Genomic DNA, 14,042 nt, shown 5'->3' on the forward strand with positions numbered 1-14,042 from the left:
TGCTGCGGGTACATTGGGTATATTAGCGGGCTTATTCCATCTTAGTGTCCGTCCGCCTCAACGTCTATATAAAGGATTACGTATGGGCAATATTGAAACTGTACTTTCCAGTAGTATCGCTGCTGTTTTTTTTGCAGCTTTCGTAGTTGCTGGAACTATGTGGTATGGGTCAGCAACGACCCCAATCGAATTATTTGGGCCTACTCGTTATCAGTGGGATCAGGGATACTTTCAGCAAGAAATATATCGAAGAGTTAGCAATGGTTTAGCCGAAAATCTTAGTTTATCAGAAGCTTGGTCTAAAATTCCCGAAAAATTAGCCTTTTATGATTATATTGGTAATAATCCGGCAAAAGGGGGATTATTCAGAGCGGGCTCAATGGACAATGGGGATGGAATAGCTGTTGGATGGTTAGGACATCCCGTCTTTAGAGATAAAGAAGGACGTGAGCTTTTTGTACGCCGTATGCCTACTTTTTTTGAAACATTTCCGGTTGTTTTGGTAGATGAGGAGGGAATTGTTAGAGCGGACGTTCCTTTTAGAAGAGCAGAATCCAAATATAGTGTTGAACAAGTAGGCGTAACGGTGGAGTTCTATGGTGGCGAACTTAATGGAGTAAATTATTCTGATCCTGCTACTGTAAAAAAATATGCGAGGCGTTCTCAATTAGGGGAAATTTTTGAATTAGACCGGGCTACTTTGAAATCCGATGGTGTTTTTCGCAGCAGTCCAAGGGGTTGGTTCACTTTTGGTCATGCTACCTTTGCTTTGCTCTTCTTTTTCGGACACATTTGGCATGGCGCTAGAACATTGTTCCGAGATGTTTTTGCTGGTATTGATCCAGATTTGGATGCTCAAGTGGAATTTGGAACATTCCAAAAAGTGGGAGATCCAACTACAAAGAAACAGGCAGTCTGATACACATTGTTATGGTATCTTTCACCTCTCTTTTTTGATTTGACATCTCCCATCCTTTCTTTGACTCTTTTTCTTTCTTTATATGGGAAATTCTCCCAAATGACAAATGAATAGGTGTGGAAGTTATAATTGTAAATAAACCACGATCGAATCTATGGAAGCATTGGTTTATACGTTCCTTTTAGTTTCGACTTTAGGGATAATTTTTTTCGCTATCTTCTTCCGAGAACCACCTAAGGTTCCACCAACTCCAACTAAAAGAATAAAATAATTTCATTTAAGTAAGAAGTCTCCCAGATAGGGGGACTTCTTACTTAAATTAGTCTCCGTGTTCTTCGAATGGATCTCTTAATTGTTGAGAGGGTTGCCCAAACGCGGTATATAAGGCATACCCAGTAAAGCTTACAAGTAAACCAGATATGGAGATGGCGACTAAAGTTGCTGTTTCCATTTTTATAGAATTTCAAGATTACAATGGATCTACGAAAAGATCGTGTATTTACAACTACAACGGAATAGTATACAAAGTCAACACCAATGATTAAATATAATTTATGGCTACACAAACCGTTGAAGATAGTTCTAAACCTAGGCCAAAACGAACTGGTGCAGGTAGTTTACTGAAACCCTTGAATTCGGAATATGGGAAAGTCGCCCCGGGTTGGGGGACTACTCCTTTTATGGGGGTCGCAATGGCTTTATTCGCTATATTCCTATCTATCATTTTAGAAATTTATAATTCTTCCATTTTACTGGATGGAATTTTAACCAATTAGGTTTCTACTAACTAAAACTAGGAAGTCAGAGTTTTTCCATCCAAAAAAGCCTTTCTAGTTTAAGCTCTACATTTCTAGATATTATGGTAGTTCGACCGCGGAATTTTTTTGTTTCGGTATCTCTGGAATATGAGTGTGTGACTTGTTAGAATTGATCCTATTGATAATACATAGAAAGGGCCTGTTATCTCTATCAAGATGATTCTAATTCGTCAGATATTATTTATTCTAGTATCTGGAACACGAAATAGATAGAGTGGATCAAAAAAAATGGAACTATGATTCATACTCACTATTAAGACCTCGCAACCAGACTGAAAAATTCAAGTAGTTCTTAAATAAAAATAAAAAAGAAATTTTCTTCCTTACAATTTTGTTTGCCCAAAAGACAACTTTTTTTCTATCGATTTTGTCGAGTCATTACACTGATTCAATTTCAATAAATGATTATCAAGCGGTTCTTATTCGAAGAACCCTTGCCTTTTGTTTAGCTTGAGACTAAATCATCGTGGCTCTAGTATGAATCTAAGGTTTTAATTGAACTGATTCATAGGATCACAACAAGATAATTTCTATATTACGCATAAAAAAAAATCCAAAATAGGGAAGAGAAAAGTCAAGAAGCCTCTAATGACCAACATAAGGGAAAGGAAGAAAGAAAGACGCGCCAACTTGAGATTTTTTGGCATTATCATCACAAAGAAGATATTCCGGATTTTTTTTATTTGCTATCTTCAAGGCAAATCGACCCGATTCAGTGGCTGATGAAGTTTTGAACCTTTTTTCTAATATTCGTTGAAAATTTGTGTGTTTCTGCTTGAGCCGTACGAGATGAAATTTTCATATACGGCTCTTAGAGGGGGGCGTGGGTTAGTTACCTATCTCAATAAAGTATATGATTGGTTTGAGGAACGTCTTGAGATTCAGGCAATTGCGGATGATATAACTAGTAAATATGTTCCTCCCCATGTCAACATATTTTATTGTTTAGGGGGAATTACACTTACTTGTTTTCTAGTACAAGTCGCTACCGGTTTTGCTATGACTTTTTACTACCGACCAACCGTTACAGAGGCTTTTTCCTCGGTTCAATACATAATGACCGAGGCCAACTTTGGTTGGTTAATCCGATCAGTTCATCGATGGTCAGCAAGTATGATGGTTTTAATGATGATCCTGCATGTATTTCGTGTGTATCTCACAGGGGGATTTAAAAAACCCCGTGAATTAACTTGGGTGACAGGTGTGGTTTTGGCTGTTTTGACTGCATCATTTGGTGTAACTGGTTATTCTTTGCCTTGGGATCAAATTGGCTATTGGGCAGTCAAAATTGTGACAGGTGTACCTGACGCCATTCCGGTAATAGGATCGCCTTTAGTGGAGTTATTACGCGGAAGTGCTAGTGTGGGCCAATCCACTTTGACTCGTTTTTATAGTTTACATACCTTTGTACTGCCTCTGCTTACTGCCGTATTTATGTTAATGCACTTTCCAATGATACGTAAGCAAGGTATTTCGGGTCCTTTATAGGGAAGGCATATCATAGAGAATTCTAATTCTCATATATCATATCGGGTAGGTTGTGGTATTTCATTGCTACAAGCATGGGTTATTGTAAAATAACACATGTCATTTGGATACTTCTCTTCAACTCCGAAGTATTTTTATACGATACAAATAGTTGAAGTTAATTTTACGAAAGAAAAAAGGCGGATTATGGGAGTGTGTGACTTGAATTATTGATTTGGCCATGCAGATAAAGAATTGGATCTGCCACATTAGAATTCACAACCAAAGGTGTCTCCGCATCCAATCAACATGTAAGTCCCCTACCTAGGAAGGATAGGCTGGTTCACTTGAGGAGAATATCTTCTATGATCATACCGCAACCATGTCATCCATGAACAGGCTCCGTAAGATCCCATAGAGTGGAAATGGAATCAGTCATGTGACATGATCCAATTCTCTATTTATTACACTTACCTTTTTATTATAGTATGGAAATGCATTCATTTTCTTTGCATCGATTGTGATCCGCAATACTATCGGAGTAAAAGAAGGGATCTAAGGAAGAATGTAGGCTAAACTTTTTGATTTTTTATTAGTAACAAGTAAATATTTTGTTTGGAGGTAAGAAACTTGCGATATTGAGGGGATAAATACCAACTAATCAAGAGACATGAGACAATCCACAAAGCAATTGATCATGATCAAATTTGTAAGCCCACTTGGATATTGAGCATTTACCCATAAGAATAGGATTATTTTCAATGAGTAGTGGTAGGTGCAACTTTGGAAAAGAGAATCTGATAAAGCTTTTTTTGTCTAGAGTCATTGAGTCATTATATACCTTAATTCTATTAAGGATCTTCCGCGGTCTTATTTCTTTCACTCTTGCTCGAGCCGGATGATGATAAATTCTCATGTCCGGTTCCTTTGGGGGATGGATCCTAAAGAGTTCACCTATCCCAATAACAAAGAAACCAGACTTAAATGATCCTGTATTAAGAGCTAAATTAGCTAAAGGGATGGGACATAATTATTACGGGGAACCCGCATGGCCCAACGATCTTTTATATATTTTTCCAGTAGTAATTCTAGGTACTATTGCATGTAATGTAGGTTTAGCGGTTCTCGAGCCATCAATGATTGGTGAACCGGCAGACCCGTTTGCAACTCCTTTGGAAATATTACCCGAGTGGTACTTCTTTCCCGTGTTTCAAATACTCCGTACGGTACCCAATAAGTTATTGGGCGTTCTCTTAATGGTTTCTGTGCCAACAGGCTTATTGACAGTACCTTTTCTAGAGAATGTCAATAAATTCCAAAATCCATTTCGCCGCCCAGTAGCTACGACCGTTTTTTTAATCGGTACTGTAGTAGCTCTTTGGTTAGGTATTGGAGCAACACTACCCATTGATAAATCGTTAACTTTAGGTCTTTTTTAGATTTTTTTTGATTCATTCAACCATGAAGTACCATAGGTATCTAGGAAATAGTTACTTCCAAGTAGAATCTTCCCTAGATACCTAAAATCCATTTTATTATTTTATTATGATCCATTTCGCGAAAATATAGATTGTACCAAAGATGCAAAATTGTTTTCTTTTTTCTTTTTATTCTATTCTAACTCGAAAAAGAAGAAGAAAAAAAATTGCAATGGATTTAAAACGAGAGTTTATTCTTAAGTAAATCAATTGGGAGATGCTTCTCTAGAGTGTCCCATATATGTTTTCTATCTTCCATACGAAAACTGTCAATTCTCATAAGATCTTCTTCAGTCTTACTCAAAAGGTCCAATAGTGTATGTATATTGGCCCTTTTTAGACAATTATATGTTCTAGAAGTTAATTCTAATTGATCAATAAAAATACAATTCAATGGAATTCCTTTTTTGTTTTTCTTTAGATTAGTTAATCTTTTTTGAAAAGTAAAAAGGGGTGGAGTAAACCTGTTTTTATTTTCTTCGAAACTAGTGCCCTCTTCCTCGGCGTGTAGAAAAGGAAGAAATAAATCAATCAAATTACGAGAAGCCTCATAAAGCGCTTCCTTAGGGGTTAAACTTCCATTAGTCCATATTTCTAGAAAAAGTATCTCGTGTTTTTCATTTCCATTCCCACAAGAAAAAATACTATAATTCACATTTCGAACAGGCATGGATACAGCATCTATAGGATAACTTCCATCTTGATAGTTCTTTCTGAGTTCTGTCTGATATCCACGATCTCTCTTGATCTGTAAATCAATACAGAAATCAATGGGCTCTGTCAAGTTAGCTATAGGTTGTGCCGTATCAACGGTTTCTACGGAAGGCGGTAAGATGATATCTTGAGCAGTTATGTATCTAGGACCTTTGACGCAAATTGATGCGTCTCTAACTCCATAGAGATTACTTCTCAATACAATTTCTTTCAAATTTAGTAAAATTTCTTGTACGGATTCTTCAATACCTGCTATTGTAGAATATTCGTGTGGCACGCTCCCAAATTTTGCACGTGTGATACATGTTCCTTCTATTTCGCCAAGTAAAGCTCTTCGCAAGGCAATACCAACGGTGTCCGCTTGACCTTTTCTAAGCGGGGACAGAATGAAACGACCATAATAAAGACGCTTACTATCTACTCTTGATTCAACACACTTCCACTGTAGTGTTTGAGTGGATCCTGCTACCTCCTCTCGAACCATAATAGACTAGTATTATTATTTTATCATTGAATCGTTTATTTCTCTTGAAAGTTGAAAGCGGGTTAATTCTTTTACAGACGTCTTTTTTTAGGTGGTCGACATCCATTATGCGGCATAGGTGTTACATCGCGTATACAACTTAATCGCACACCACTTTTAGCAATGGCTCGTAATGCGGCATCTCTTCCACTACCAGCGCCCTTTACCATAACTTCTGCTCGTTGCAAACCTACTGTACGAATAGCATCTACTGCTGTTCTTTGACCAGCATAGGGTGATGCTTTTCTTGAGCTTTTGAATCCACAAGTACCGGCCGAGGACCAGAAAACCACCCGACCTTGTGGGTCTGTAACAGTTATAATGGTATTGTTGAAACTAGCTTGAACATGAATAACCCCTTTTGTTATTCTACGTGCACTCTTCCGTAAACTAAAACGTGCATTCCTACGTAAACCAATACGCACTTTCTTACGTGAACCAATTTTTGGTATAGCTTTTGCCATATTTTATTATCTCATAAATATGAGTTAGAAATAAAAAAAAAGATACAAAGATATCCGTTTCAGGGTAAAATACACCCTTTACTTTAATTATTTGAAATTATTTTATTTGGAATTGGAACATTTCCGCGGGTACTTTTTTTTTACTTTTTAGACAGTAAAGTTCTTTTTCGAAAGATTACCCCTGTCTTTGTTTATGCTTCGGATTAGAGCAAATCACTCTAATTCGTCCACGCCTACGAATCAGTCGACATTTTGTACAAATTTTACGAACGGAAGCTCTTATTTTCATATTTCCGTATCCTTTTTTAAACTATGAATCTAATATTTTGGAAAAAAATAAGTCTCTTCGCTTGAATTTTAGAACTTAGAATTTATTACCCTAGAAAAAAAAAAGAAAAACCTAATCCTTTGAATCTTTGGTATTCTTCAAATCTTCGCTATCCTTCAAATCTTCGCTATCCTTCGAGTCTTCGATACGCTTCGAATCCTTATGGGGAAGTCTATAAATTATACGTCCCTTGCTTGAATCATAACGACTTACTTCAATTTTGACCCTATCCCCCATCAGTATTCGTATAGAACTAGACCGGATCTTTCCTGAAATATAGCCTAGGATGATGGTGTCATTCTCTAGCCGAACGCGGAACATTCCATTGGGTAGGGCTTCCGTAACTAAACCTTCAAAAGTAACTTTTGCTTCTCTCGGGTTTTTTTTTTCTCTCCTATTTTTTTTTTCTGTCATATTTTTTTCTCCTATTTTTCCATTTTTATTTTCAAAATAGGAAGGGCGAGGTAGAATTCGAGCACTATAGGCGGGGCGATTACCATATATAACATAAGACTTCTCCCCCAATTCTGTTTAGTCGAGCTTCTCGATCTGTCATTATCCCTCGAGAAGTAGAAAGAATAGCAATTCCCATTCCACCCAAAACTTTAGGAATTCCTTGATAGTTGGTATAAATTCGTAAGCCGGGTCGGCTAATACGCTTTAAAAAAGTTCTTGTTCTATATATTCCTTTTCGAGTCTTTCTCTTTTGATGTCGCAAAGTTGAAACCAAGAAATATCTGTTACGTTCCTGATGTTTCCGAACACTTTCAAGAAAACCCTCTCGTAGAAGTATTTTAACAATGTTTTCGGTAATATTTGTAGATACTACTCGAACTGTTCCTTTTTTATTCATGTCCGCGTTTCTTATAGAAGTTAGTAAATCAGCAATAGTGTCCTTGCCCATAAGACTCTAATTCTAGGTTCCTCCTAATTTTTCTATAATCAACATGTTTTCTTTTTTTTTCTTTTCATTTTGGATTTTAAAACATATACGTAAAACACAATCTACTAATATTAATTCTTTGATCTAAATTTCGCCTACTAGTATTTATAATACTTCAGGAGCTAATGAAACTATTTTGGTAAAATTCAATTCTCTCAATTCCTCGGCAATCGCGCCAAAAACTCGAGTTCCTTTTGGGTTGCCTTTTTGATCAATTATAACCGCAGCATTGTCATCATAGCGGATTATTATACCGTCTTCGCATTTGAATTCTTTACATGTACGTACAATTACAGCTCGAATTACTTCGGATCTTTCTAGAGGCATTTGGGGCAATGCGTCTTTGATTACAGCAACAATAACATCACCAATACGAGCATATCGCTGATTACCAGCAGCTCCTATGACTCGAATACACATCAATTTTCGAGCTCCACTATTGTCTGCTACATTTAAAAGGGTCTGAGGTTGAATCATATTATTTTGATTTCAATTTGTTATTTCAATGCAAAAGGATGAAAGAAATATTGTCTTTCCAGAAAGAAAAACCGGGCATTTTTTTTCTTCCATACCCCTTTTAGGGTTCTATATCTCTAATCGAATAAATTGACTTCGTATGGGCATTTTACTGGCCGCTATGGAGATAGCTGCTCTAGCTACAGTTTCAGATACTCCCCCCATTTCATAAAGTATACGACCTGGTTTAACAACGGCTACCCAATATTCGGGGGACCCCTTTCCCGAGCCCATACGTGTTTCCGTGGGTCTTAGTGTAACCGGTTTGTCGGGAAATATACGTACCCATATTTTTCCACCACGACGTGCATATCGTGTTATTGCTCTTCGTCCTGCTTCTATCTGTCTCGCCGTGATCCAAGCGGGTTCAAGTGCTTGAAGAGCATATCTACCAAAACAAATACGATTGCCTCGGAAGGATTTTCCTTTCATTCTTCCTCTATGTTGTTTGCGAAATCTGGTTCTTTTGGGGTTATAGTCGATGGTTCTCTTTCTTAGTTCCATCTCTACTCCAAAACTGGACATGAGAGTTTCTTCTCATCCAGCTCCTCGCGAATGGAATGAGAAAGCATGTAAATAAATTTCTCTAATTCCATAATATTTAAAAATATTACGGTACGGATAGATACACATTAATAGATAATAGAAAAAGTTAGGTTTTTTTTTTATTTTTATATTGAATTTGTTAAAACAGAAAAATATAATATATAGTCAAAAAAGAAGATCTAGAATATATCCAGATGTGTGTGGATATTTATCTAAATTCTATATTTATAGATAATAATGTAGTCCTTCTAAAAAATATCCTTATTTTTACTCTTATTGAATCGCGGTAAAGTATTCTAATTCAATAAGAATTTCGCGGGCGAATATTTACTCTTTCCTGTCTTATTTGTTAATTTATAAACTTACCAAATAAGACAATTTTTTTGGTTTGTTCCGCCATCCCACCCAATGAAGTGTTAGGATTCTTTTCAATAAAATCCTATGGAATCATAGGTTCTGTCGTTCCCACTGCTTCTCCTTGAATGGTTAGGTCTGAATCCCGCAACGGAGCTTCCAAAAAATTTCTTTCCGAGTTAATTTTCTCAGTTTTATTAACCCGGGCGGCTCTTTATTATTGCTTAAAATTTGTAGTTCTTCTTTCAAGTTACAATTTTTCATTCTCTATTAGTTTTATTATATTGATGCTTTTTCACATTGCCTTTTATGATGTAATTCATAGACCATACACAGTGGAATTCTATATCTTATTTATTTCCTCTTCCTTCTTTCTATCATCCCTCCCTTTATCCACATCCCTTTAGTTTTGCTTCACAACCTAGAATCCCATTTTTTTTTTAGATAAAAAAGTGCAGTTGCTACAACTATATGACACATCTACTCATTTATGATAGAGGTATTTATTCATATAGTGACTGTTTCTTAGTTAGGATCTCGACAATACGAAGCAATAGGTTGGTTATTAGTATTAGTTAATTTTCTATAATTACTAAGTTTTTTTCTTTAAAAAAGAAAAAAAAATAACGAGTCACACACTAAGCATAGCAATTATATTAAATGATTTATCAATTTTCATTAAATCTTATAGAAAGAGGTAGAATTTCTTCTTTTGCAGGGATTTCAGGAAAAAAGTCTCTTGTCATTTTTTATTCTATCAATGGACAGAATTCGAAGACAAGATTAGTTATTCTTCGTCTACGAATATCCAAATTTTTACACCTAATACTCCATAGATAGTTCGAATTGGATAGCAGCAATAATCAATTTTAGCGCGGATTGTTTGGAGGGGAAGTCTGCCCCTTTTAATGGATTCGGCACGTGCAATTTCTTTTCCTCCGAGACGACCCGCAATTTTTACTTTTACTCCCCTTATATCTGCTTTTTTAGTTAATTCAATGGCTTTTTTCATTGCCTTTCGGAATGAAACTCTATTTTTTAATTGGAAAGCTATATATTCTGCAAGAATGTTAGGCTGTCTATAAGGTTCTTTAACTTTTTCGATAGAAATATTAAATCTCTGGTTTACAGAGTTAATTTCCTTTTGTAGATCTTTCTCTAATTCTTCGATTGCTCCTTTTTTCTTTAATAAATTTGGGAATCCAATATGGATTATGACGTGGATCGTATCGATTTCTTTTTGAATTTCTATATGTGTAATTACTTCGGAACTTGAACCTGAGTCCATTTTTCTATTATGTGTAATTACTTCGGAACTTGAGTCTGATTCTATTTTTCTATTCGAGCCCTTTTTCCTATTCTTTTGTATATAGTTCTTGATACAATCCCTTATTTTTTTATCTTCCTGTAGACCTTCAGAATAATTTTTTGGTTGTGCGAACCAAAAGGAATGGTGTTTTTGGGTTGTACCAAGTCTGAAACCGAGTGGATTTATTTTTTGTCCCATATTTTTCTATTCTATATTTTTTTTTACTGGGAATCGAAATCTTAGATGGATCTAAAGGTTATTTAGATTTCTTTACTATATTTAGTACAATTGTTATATGACACATGCTTTTTTTTATAGGGAAACTACGTCCTCGAGCTCGAGGTCTGAATTTCTTCATAATAGTACTCCTACTGACTTCGGCTTTAGTAATGAATAAATTCGCTTTGTCGAAATCCCTATAATGAGTTGCATTTGCGGCTGCCGAATAAACCAACTTTAAGATGGGATAAGATGCTCGATAGGGCATGAGGTTCAGTATCATAACAGTTTCCTCGTAGTAACGCCACCGAATCTCGTCAAGAACTCTTTGTGCTTTGAAAACAGACATAGGGATACGTTTTTGTGCTTTGAAAACTCTCTCGAACTTAAGTAGACGATCGGTTGGAACTTTCCTTGCGAGTTTCCTTAGCCCACTTTTCTTCTTCTTTATCCTAGGGATATACTTTACTAGTTTGAAACTTGTCATAAATAAGTTTATTCCCCGCCTACCTTTACTTTATTTTGAATCTTTTTTTTCTTCTTAATCTTTCTATTCAGAATTCAGTTAACGACGAGATTTAGTATCCTTTCTTGCATTTTCATAACTCGTAAAATGCCGAGTAGGCACGAATTCTCCCAATTTGCGACCTACCATAGGATTTGTTATGTAAATAGGTATATGTTCCTTTCCATTATGAATCGCAATTGTATGGCCAACCATTGTGGGTAGAATGCTAGATGCCCGGGACCACGTTACTATTGTTTCTTTCTCCTCCTTCATATTGACCTTTTCTATCTTTGCCAATAAATGATGAGCTACAAAAGGATTCGTTTTTTTTCGTGTCACAGCTGATTACTCCTTTTTTCCTTTTTAAAGAGTGGCATTCTATGTCCAATATCTCGATCGAAGTACGGAGGTCAGAATAAATAGAATAATGATCAACGGAAAAAAGAAAAAAATCCTTTAGCTGGATAAGGGGCGGATGTAGCCAAGTGGATCAAGGCAGTGGATTGTGAATCCACCATGCGCGGGTTCAATTCCCGTCGTTCGCCCATCGCATTATTGCAAATTCCAAAAATGCAATTTTCCATATTCCTAGTTACGTATTTACTTACGGCGACGAAGAATAAAACTATCGCTATATTTTTTCCTTTTCCTAGTTCTTCTTCCAAGCGCAGGATAACCCCAAGGGGTTGTGGGTTTTTTTCTACCAATGGGAGCTTTCCCTTCACCGCCCCCATGGGGGTGGTCCACAGGGTTCATAACTACCCCTCTTACTACGGGGCGTTTACCTAGCCAACACTTAGATCCGGCTCTACCCAAACTTTTTTGGTTCACCCCAACATTACCCACTTGTCCGACTGTTGCTAAGCAATTTTGGGATACTAAACGGACCTCCCCAGATGGTAATCTTAAAGTGGCCGATTTACCCTCTTTTGCAATGAGTTTCGCTACAGCACCTGCTGCTCTAGCTAATTGCCCACCCCTTCCACGTGTGATTTCTATGTTATGCATGGCCGTGCCTAAGGGCATATCGGTTGAAGTAGATTCTTCTTTTCTCTCAAAAAACCCCTTCCCAAACTGTACAAGCTTCTTCCAAAGCATACGGCTTTCTAGATGTATATGACGATCTCTAGACAGATGGATCTTATATGAATCATATGATGAAGTACCACATGAGTGGATATATAGGAAAGGAATCCAAATCTGCCGAATCGCTCATGTTATGATCTTCTACATCCTAGGTCTCTGCGTTCCGTCATCTGGCTTATGTTCTTCATGTAGCATTCAGATCGAATGACTCTATGAAATTACGTCGATACTTCCACATATTATGGGTAACGTAGGAGACATCCCTATTTTCCCCCGGGGGTCTTAATTACCACTGCTTAGCTTTCAATTTGCCTCTGACCATCAAATTAAATGTGAATAACCCGTCCTCCTCTCTTTGAAACAAGGGGCGCTTCCGGTTCTGTGCGTGCTTCAAACAATTTTGTCTTCTCCATATTACCATATCTCTAGAGTCAATAATTTTCTATGAGGAACTACTGAACTCAATCACTTGCTGCCGTTACTCAACAGTTTTCTGTTGAGGTCTATCCCGTAGAGGTAGTCAAATTGGATCAGTGATCGATTTCTAGGTTTCGTCGTAAACCTAATTGGTTACTTCCAATTACGTAAATCAATAGTTCAAACCGCACTCAAAGGTAGGGCATTTCCCATTGATATAGGAACTTTTGTACCAGAAACAATAGTATCTCCAATTATAGCCCCTCTGGGATGTAAAATATATCTCTTCTCACCATCCCCATAGTGTATGAGACAAATGTATGCATTTCGATTAGGGTCGTATTCTATGGTTACGATTCTACCAGATATGTCTTTTTGATTCCGTCGAAAATCTATTTTACGGTATAGGCGCTTATGACCTCCCCCTCTATGCCTTGCGGTAATGATTCCTCTGGAATTACGACCTTTACCACAACGGTGCCGTCCATGGATCAAATTATTTCGTGGATTGGATTTCACTTGCCTGTCTACGGTTCCCTTGCGTGTGCTCGGGATAGGTGTTTTGTATAAATGTTTCGCCGTATTATTAAGTATTCTCCTTTAGTTTTTTTCTCTATCTAGAAGTGGAATAGAATAACCCGGTTGAAGGGTAATGATCATACGTCTGTAATGCATTGTATGGCCCAGAATAGGTCCTATTCTTCTACCTTTTCCAGGTAGTCGATGGCTATTCACAGCTACCACCTTAACACCAAAGAAGAGTTCGACCCAATGCTTTATTTCTGTCTTAGTGAATCCCGATTCGACATTAAAAGTATATTGATTCTTTCCCAATAAACGAAGACTTTTTTCTGTAAATACTGCGTATTTGATTCCATCCATAAATCGACTTTCCCTCCTATGCTCTGAGTTCCAGTATCGATAAGAATTCGAGTTCTTATTGTTCTTATGTTATGGTATGAATATACCATACCAATTCGTTATGTATGGATGATGGATGAGATTCCATGGATAGAGAGCCAGTTCCAATAGACTTATGGAATGTTCCCGTTCGTGTGCATCCAGCAGGAATTGAACCCGCAAATTTACCAATTATGAGTTGGGCGCTTTAACCATTCAGCCATGGATGCTTAACAGGGATCATCGTACATCGTAAATAACCAATTTTCATATAGAAAGACATATCATAGAAAAATGAAATCGAAAATATTCCGAGATGGCAAATATTCGGAGATGACTATGAAAACACCTCTCTGGATCCTCGAATTGAAAGAGAGATTGAGAGGGATCAAGAATCCTAATTCTCGCTATTTGGAATGGATCCAATTCTATTGAGTCTGACTCATAGTGATCATTTCTCTTTAGCAAAGAATGACCTTGGTTATCAAAGGATTGAACAACCGGGATCCATTTCCTTATGATACCTAGTTGGC

The 14,042-nt window shown here is 36.9% G+C and overlaps 1 protein-coding gene across 1 annotated transcript in view; it reads right to left on the bottom strand.

Moving 5' to 3' along the window:
- Nucleotides 1-12,981: 12,981 nt before the first annotated feature.
- LOC123420116 (NAD(P)H-quinone oxidoreductase subunit 2 A, chloroplastic) overlaps nucleotides 12,982-14,042 on the bottom strand; it is a 6,887-nt gene continuing 5,826 nt past the window's right edge. Inside the window, exon 2 of the mRNA XM_045107284.1 lies at nucleotides 12,982-14,042. This exon is cut by the window's right edge and continues 3,485 nt beyond it. The gene's annotated coding sequence lies outside the window, so the exon portion shown is untranslated.

Source organism: Hordeum vulgare, unplaced genomic scaffold (genome assembly GCF_904849725.1).
Source record: "Hordeum vulgare subsp. vulgare unplaced genomic scaffold, MorexV3_pseudomolecules_assembly, whole genome shotgun sequence".
Taxonomy (NCBI): domain Eukaryota; kingdom Viridiplantae; phylum Streptophyta; class Magnoliopsida; order Poales; family Poaceae; genus Hordeum; species Hordeum vulgare.